The sequence below is a fragment of the Limulus polyphemus genome, unplaced genomic scaffold (assembly GCF_000517525.1).
Source record: "Limulus polyphemus unplaced genomic scaffold, Limulus_polyphemus-2.1.2 Scaffold3470, whole genome shotgun sequence".
Lineage (NCBI taxonomy): Eukaryota > Metazoa > Arthropoda > Merostomata > Xiphosura > Limulidae > Limulus > Limulus polyphemus.
In genome coordinates, this window is record NW_013669080.1 from 51,340 (window position 1) to 60,313 (window position 8,974).

Consider the following 8,974-nt stretch of genomic DNA (forward strand, 5'->3'; position numbering starts at 1 on the left):
AGTTCTTGTTTTTTCATGTGTGTATTATTTTTATATTATTATAAAGTGTCTAAAATATAAAAGTTAGAAACTTATTTAGTTAGATTGGGTAGGATAATGAAAAAAAATAAAAAAAAAGTCTTCACTAAGATAATTCTCATGTATCTTTGTGCAAAATTCAAAACAAACAGACCCTTCAAATTTCCCAAGGTTTGCCAGTTTCAGATAAATAATGAAACATTAAAATATGTGACTTTTTATTGTGTATTTAAAAATAAATCTGGCACTGAAAGAGTCAGTGTCGGAGTATTCAGGGCCATAGAGTCTATGTAGATGTCTGAGTATTTAAAAGTTTTTGTATTAATGTCAGGTGGGAAGATTAATCAGTATTTTGCAAGACGTAGTTTGAGTATACTACGGGATTTGTGCAAATGTACAAAAGCATCTGCCGAACAGTTCTGAAATACACATCTTAAAATAACACAAATCAAACAGCACTAAAGACAGGTCTGATGAAGTAACACAGAACTGACGGAGACTGACAGGGCCTATGTAATTAGAACTGTTCGAATCAAACAGGATTCAGGAAGCAGAGCAGTAAAGGTGGAATTAAACTAACTGATGTTATTAGAACTAGCGGAATCAAACAGCATAGATGGATATGGACTAACTGATATTATTAGTACTGGTGGAATCAAACAAGATTCTGGGAGGAAATAGGAAAAATGGATTTAGACAAACTGATGCTATTATAACTGGTGGAATGAAACAATACATGGAGCAAACAGGAAAGATGGATTTAAACTAACTGATGCTATTATAACTGGTGGAATGAAACAACACATGGAGCAAACAGGAAAGATGGATTTAAACTAACCGATGTTATTATAACTGGTGGAATGAAACAACACATGGAGCAAACAGGAAAGATGGATTTAAACTAACCAATGTTATTATAACTGGTGGAATGAAACAACACATGGAGCAAACAGGAAAGATGGATTTAAACTAACTGATGTTATTATAACTGGTGGAATGAAACAACACATGGAGCAAACAGGAAAGATGGAATTAAACAAACTGACGTTATTAGAATTGGCAGAAACAAACATGACACAACGGGTAAGCAGAATTGGGGTAGCCAGAACACTACTTCATATGATGAAACCTAAGTTAATTAAAATATTCATTAGAAAATCTGTCTTTAGTAAAGATCAAGTGTGTGTGTGTGTGCTTTGCTCTATTTGGTAGTAAACTCCCATCTATTATACATGCCCATGTACGCATACCCATGACTATAGAAAAACATTATTCTTTTTTAAAATGTGTCTAATTATAATCTGTTCAAAAGACATCATATTTCTGCTTGTGTTTACATGCTTACAACTCACAAAATGTACTTTCTGTAGGCAAATACAAAAACTGTGCAATAATTACATAAGACAAGAATAACAAAACACATGAATAATGTTTGATATTTCTTAACACTACTTTTACATATTTAAAAATTAAGGCCACAAAAACAAAGAACCCCTAGAGGTCAGAGGTAATTTTACGGACTTAAATGCTAAAATCCAAGATTGTTAGTTCTAAATACTCTTTAGTTGGAATAGCGCTTATGTCATGTTGACTCTCCTGTGTTCCTAATAATGTTCAGTTGGATAATGCTTATGTCATTGATTCTCTTGTGTGTTCTCAACACTGTTTAGCTGTGATAATACTTATGTCCTCCAATCCTCTTGTGTGTAATCAAGAGTGTTTAGTTGGGATACTGCTTATGTCATGATGACTCACTTGGTGTTCTTAATACCATTTATTTGCAATAATGCTTATATGATCTGACTACCTTGCATGTCCTCAGTGCTGCTTAGTTTGGATACTGCTTGTATCAGGATGACTTTCTTGGGTGTTCTCAATATTCCTTAATTTCTTGTGTGTTCTCAATTCTGTTTAGTTTGGATAGTGCTTATGTCATGATTACTTTCTTCTTTGTTGTAAATACGGTTTAGTTGGGATAGTGCCTAAGTCATGATGACTCTCTTGTGTGTTCTCAATTCTGTTTATTTGGAATAATGTTTATATCATGAAGACTCTTTTGTGTTCTCAATTCTGTTTAGTTTGGATAGTGCTTATGTCATGATTAATTTCTTCTTTGTTGTAAATACTTTCCAGTTGGGATAATGCTTATGTAATGATTACTCTCTTGTATGTTTTCAATACTGCTTAATTTGGATTGCACTTATGTCATGATGACTCATTGTGTTTTCTCAACACTCTTTAATGGGGATAGGGCTAATGTAATCCGACCTTTTTATGTTTTCTGAATAGTGTTTAGTTGTGATAATACTTATGTCATTACGGCTTTCTTGTGTTTTCAATACTGCTTAGTTGGGATAGTGTTTATGTCAGGACAACATTCTGATGTGTTCTCAATCCTGTCTAGTTGGCATAATTCCATGACTCTCTTGTTTGTTCTCAATTATGTTTAACTGGAATAATTCTAGTGTCATGTTCACTCCTTTGTGTGTGCTTAATGGGATTTAGCTAGGATAATGCTAATGTCATACAAACCACTTGTGTGTTCTCAATACAGTTTAGTTTGGATAATGCTTATGTCATCTGACTATTGTGTTCTCAATACTGTTTAGCTGAAAAAATGCTTACATTGTGATGACTATCTGGTGCATTCTCAATAGAGTTTAGTTGGGATAAAACTTATGTCATTAAGTCATGATAACTCTCTTGTGTGTCCTAAATTCTGTTTAGTTGGGATAGTGCTTATTTCATGATGACTCTCTTGTGTGTTCTCAGTAGTGTTTAGTTGGGATAATTATTAACTCATTATAACTATAATGAGTGTTCTTCTTACTGTTTAGTTGGGATAGTGCTTATGTCATGACGACTCTCCTGTGTTCTCAATACTGCCTAGTTCGGAGAGAGCTTATGTTAACTCTTGAGTGTTCTCAATATTAGTAAGTTGGGATAATGTTTATATTATTACCTCATAACAACTCTCTTGTGTGTTCTAAATACAGTTTAGTTTAGATAATGCTCATTTCATTACTTCATGACGAGCCTCTTGTATGCTCTCAGTACTGTTTAGATTGGATAGTGCTTATGTCATGATGACTTTCTTGTTTGTTTTCAATACTTTTAATTGGGATAATAGTTATGTAATGATGAATCTTGTGATATTGTGTCTTTTCAATACTGCTTAGTTGGGATAGTGCTTATGTAATCCTATTCTCTTGTGTTTTCTCAATAGTGTTTAATTGGGAGAGTGTTTATGTCATGTTGACTTTCCTGTATGATCCCAATACTGTTTAGTTGCAATAATACTTATGCTATGACAACTCTCTTGTGTGTTCTCAACACTCGTTAGTTGGGGTAATGCTTATGTCATGATGACTCTTTTGTATATTCTCAATACCATTTAGTTGAGATAATGCTTATGTCATCTGACACTCATGCGTTCTCAATACTGATTAGTTTGCATAGTCTTTATGTCATGACGACTATATTGTGTGTTCTCAATGCTGCTTAGTTGTGATGGTGTTTATATCATGATGACTCTTATTAGTGTTCTCAATACCATTCAGTTGAGATAATGCTTATGTCATCTGACACTCTTGTGTTCTCAATACTGATTAGTTTGCATAGTCTTTATGTCATGACAACTATATTGTGTGTTCTCAATGCTGCTTAGTTGTGATGGTGTTTATGTCATGATGACTCTTATTAGTGTTTTCTATAGTGGTTAGTTGGGATAGTGCTTATGTCAAGACAACATTCTGATATCTTTTCAATACCATATAGTCGGGATAATGTTTATGTCATTATGACTTTTTAGTGTGTTCTCAATACTGCTTAGTTGGGATAGTGCTTATGTCAAGACAACATTCTGATATCTTCTCAATACCATTTAGTTGGGATAATGTTTATGTCATTATGACTTTTTAGTGTGTTCTCAATACTGCTTAGTTGGGATAGTGCTTATGTCGAGACAACATTCTGATATCTTCTCAATACCATTTAGTCGGGATAATGTTTATGTCATTATGACTTTTTAGTGTGTTCTCAATACTGCTTAGTTGGGATAGTGCTTATGTCAAGATAACATTCTGATGTGTTTTCAATCCTGTTTAGTTGGCATAATTCCATATGACTCTCTTTTGTGTTCTTGATTCTGTTTATTTGGGATAATGCCATTGCCATATGACTCTCTTGTTTGTTGGAAATATGCTTATGTTATGATGACTCTCTTGAGTGTTCTCAATACTGTTTGTTTGAAATAGTACTCATGTCATGAGAACTCACTTGAGTGTTCTCAACTGTTTAGATTGGATAATGCTTATATTATGGCGACTTTCTTGTTTGTTGTCAATACATTATAGTTGGGATAATGCTTATGTAATAATGACTCTCTCCTGTGTTTTCAATACTGCTTTGTCATGACAATACTCTTGTGTGTTCTCAATATTGTTTTGTTGTGATAATTATCAAGTCATTATAACTCTAATGTGTATTCTCAATATTGTTTAATTGGGTTAATGCTTATGTCATTACATCATGATGACTGACTTGTGTGTGTGTGTCCTAAATTCTGTTTATTTTGAATAATGCTTATGTCCTACACCATGACATGCTCTTGCATGTTCTCAATACTGTTTAATTGGGTTAAGCTTATGTCATTACATCATGATGACTGACTTGTGTGTGTGTGTCCTAAATTCTGTTTATTTTGAATAATGCTTATGTCACTACACCATGACATGCTCTTGCATGTTCTCAATACTGTTTAGTTGGGAGAATGCTTATGTCATGAAGACTTTCTTGTGTGTTCTCAATACTGTTTAGTTGGGATAATCTTTATGTCATGTTGACTCTCCTGTGTGTTCCTAATATCGTTTATTTGGATAATGCTTATGTCATCTGATTCTCTTGTGTGTTCTCAATACTGTTTAGTTGAGATAATGCTTATGTCATGGTAATTCTCTTCTGTGTTCTTAATAGTGTTGAGTTGGGATAATGTAATGTTATATGACTCTCTTGTATGTTCTCAATACTGTTTAGTTTGGATAATGTTTATGTCATAATCACTCTCTTGTGTGTTCTCAATACTGCTTAGTTGGAATAGTGCTTATGTCAATGATGACTCTGTTGAGTGTTCTAAATACTGCTTAGTTGGGATAGTGCTTGTGTCGTGATAACATTCTGATTTGTTCTCAATCCTGTTTAGTCTGTATTATGCTGATTTCATCCAACTTTCTTGTGTATACTCAATACCGTTTAGTTGAGATAATGCTTATGTCATGATAATTCTTGTGTGTTCTTAATAGTGTTGAGTTGGGATAATCTAATGTTATATTACTCTCTTGTGTTCTTAATACTGTTTGGTTCAGATGATGTTTATGTCATGTTCACTCTCTTGTGTTCTCAATATGGTTTAGTTGGATGATGCTTATGTACTGAAGACTCTCTTGTGTGTTCTCAATACTGCTTAGTTGGGATAACGCTTATGTCATGATGAATCTCTTTTGTGTTCTCAATACTGTTTAGTTGGGATAATGCTTATGTCATGATGACTCTCTTTTGTGTTCTCAATAGTGTTGAGTTTGGATAATGCTTATGTCATGATGACTCTCTTGTGTGTTCTCAATACTGCTTGGTTGGGGTAGTGCTTATGTCATGATGACTCTCTTGTGTATTCTCAATACCATTTGTTGTGATAATGCTTATGTCATGATGACTCTCTTGTGTGTTCTCAATACTGCTTTGTTGGGGTAGTGCTTATATTATCCAACTCTCTTGTGTGTTCTCAATACCGTTTAGTTGAGATAATGCTTATGTCATGATGACTCTCTTGTGTGTTCTCAATACTGCTTGATTGGGGTAGTGCTTATGTCATGATGACTGTCTTGTGTGTTCTCAATACTGCTTGGTTGGGGTAGTGCTTATGTTATCCAACTCTCGTGTTTTTTTCAGTACAGTGTTTAGTTAGGACAGTGCTTATATCGTGATGACTCTCTTCTATGTTCTCAATACTATTTAATTCAAATAATGCTTATGTCATCCGATTCATTTGTGTGTTGTCATTACTGTTTAGTTGGAATAAAGCTAATATCATTCTAGCTTTCTCGTGCATTCTCAATACCATTTATATGGGATAATTCCTATTTCACCCCAATCTTTTGTGTGTTCTCAATACTGCTTAGTTGGGATAGAGCTTGAAGAAGTTCATCCCAAAATCATTTCAATCATTTTGTCTGAAAATTTTCCTATGGTGATTTCAATAACTAAGTTATTTTTTTTGAATGGTTACAAATTTTAGTGTACTACCTCACATGCTTATTGAACATACTCTAAAAACACATGTAAACTCTTATTTTGTTATATTCTATACAGATCTGAAACACTCAATGTGCTCTAAATACACGTGAAAACTTACTTTTTGTTTACTTCTATACAGGGCCAAAAATACCACTAGTAGCAAGTGTACTCAACAGATTGCCTAAACAACAGTGGTCACAGAAGCTTTTTGTACATTTCTCCAGTCTTACCAAGTGTAAAATGCTTTACCTTTTCAGTTATGAATAAAACAAATATTACTAACCGTTCATATCATTTCAACGAGAAATCAATTGCACAAAAATCAAAGGATGCAGATCCCTGTTGCATACTCTGATAGTCAGTTTGCACAAAAACTGCAATGATTATAGTACATACAGGAGAGAAAGTAGGTGACAAGAGACCACATCATTCTGACACTTCCAGCACACGCCTTGCTTGGGCTATATGACAACAAAAAATCATTGTTATTCATTACTCTGTAGCATAAAAGGTTGCTAGATTAAAAATAAAAACAATACAAAATAGAGAACTAGCAAGAAGTGTAAATTAAATGATGGATACATACACGGGTATTCAGCCACACATTTAGTTAAAAAAAAAATTAACAGTACACAATGAAAATTCATTCTAAACCACTAGCTGAATCTATGCAAGAGCTTTTGCAAAGTGTCTGTCAAAGTTTGAGGATGTCATTTTTGCAAAGTGTCTGTCAAAGTTTGAGGATGTCACTTTTGCAAAGTGTTTGTCAAAGTTGGAGGATGTCACTTTTGCAAAGTGTCTGTCAGAGTTTGAGGATGTCACTTTTGCAAAGTGTCTGTCAAAGTTTGAGGATGTCACTTTTGCAAAGTGTTTGTCAAAGTTTGAGGATGTCACTTTTGCAAAGTGTCTGTCAAAGTTTGAGGATGTCACTTTTGCAAAGTGTCTGTCAAAGTTTGAGGATGTCACTTTTGCAACTAATTTGTGGGTGGTTACTTTAAAACAAGAACCTTTTCTGTGTATGAGGTGACAGTAGCATGGTTCCACTATCTGATGCACAACTCCTACTGAAAACTCCAGTAATAGTGTATGGACTGACCAGCTTTTGTTTGGCCTACTACTCTATCATGGGTAAATGGATAAATATCTAGACTTCAACATATTCTTAGTATCTCCTTGATTAGTGATTAATAATGCTCACTCTCACAGTCTTTTAGTATCAGGTGTTCACATAGGGTATGCAAATACATAAACAAGTTCCCTTTCTGTAAAGGTGTTCAAATTATAATCATTTGTTTACTGGTTAGTTGTACTCATTTTAGAGGTATAAAGAATGAATAACACAGAATCTCCATAAAACAATATCATGAGGAGCATGTGAGTAAAATAACTAGGCAAGCCTTTTCAAATCTGCAAATTTGGATACAGTTTTTTTTTTAACATACCCTGTTCTAGAATTTTGCTCTAGATATTTCCTTCTCGTGTGTCACTCAAAAGTTATAATTTTCCTACACTGAAAATGTATTTCTGATAGGTACTTACCTCCTTTCACATAAATAACTATTTTTGTTCAGTGCTGTCCTTTATATACAATTTTTTTTTCTCGTGCCACAAGCCTTGAGCTCCCATTGTACCCCCAAGATCAACGTGGTTCAACTGCATCTTGCATAAAATCATAATCCTCCACCAATAGGAGTGCGACACACCATACTTATACAGATGACTCCTTCTGTTCAATTCTACCAAACTATCACTTCGAGTTTTGGCAGAAAACAGAAGCACCAGTTTCTAGTGGGAAGGAAGGGTGGGGAGTTTGAGAGGAAGTAAAATACCTATCAAAAATATATTTTCAGTATAGAAAAATTATAATTTCAGATACGATACATTACTTCCTCTCACATAAATAGCTAGAATCTCACATTGAATAGGTGAAGGGATTGGTGTGAGGGAAAAAATAAAGTATCCTTCAAAAGTGTCCAGAGAACATCAAAAAAGAGAAGATCCTCACATTACAGAATCATACGTGAGAGACCATACTACTTCTGTACCAGGTATACTCTTTGCCCAATGTGGAAAGAGGTGTCGCAGACATAGGCAGAAATTGGGAGGAGCACATTAAAAAGGGGAAGAGAACAATAGTTGGATAGGGATCCTAACTATAAGATTTTGGAATCTCAATCCCATAAAGTACATCACTGTGCCTCTAGGTGTAGAGTTGCTGGGGCGAGACGGACTATACATGGCAAGTCAATTGCATCCAAGACCCAGCCACTGGGAACCAACATCCATGCAGGGGTAGGATGAGGATCATACTGTTGGTAAGTCAACTACAATCCAAAACCAAGCAATCTGGTGGGGGTAGGAAAGAGAATCATATAATCTTCACCTCAAGTTCAGCAGACCAGAGGGAATATCATACCCCACAATCTATGAATGGGACACGACAGCAAAGTGATAAATTATTTGACTGATTTGGGAACCCAACATCTGGATGATCGGTACAGTAAAGATGACTCTGTAAAATAAACTATCACACCCAAAAACAATCTGATAGGAATCGCTCCCAGTGCAATAACATCTTCAGTATAAATTCGATTTCGATGACGAGGAACCCACTTTGAGACTAATAATGGCTGGAGACGGCTTAAATGGGTAATGAAGAAAAACT

At 34.6% G+C, this 8,974-nt stretch overlaps 1 long non-coding RNA gene across 1 annotated transcript in view; it reads right to left on the minus strand.

Annotated features, from left to right (window-relative positions):
* Positions 1-8,974, minus strand: part of LOC111088276 — a 30,691-nt gene that overhangs the window by 3,452 nt on the left and 18,265 nt on the right. The window contains exon 2 of the long non-coding RNA XR_002612850.1: positions 6,593-6,770. This is a non-coding gene — a long non-coding RNA (uncharacterized LOC111088276). The remainder of the gene's footprint in view (positions 1-6,592; positions 6,771-8,974) is intronic.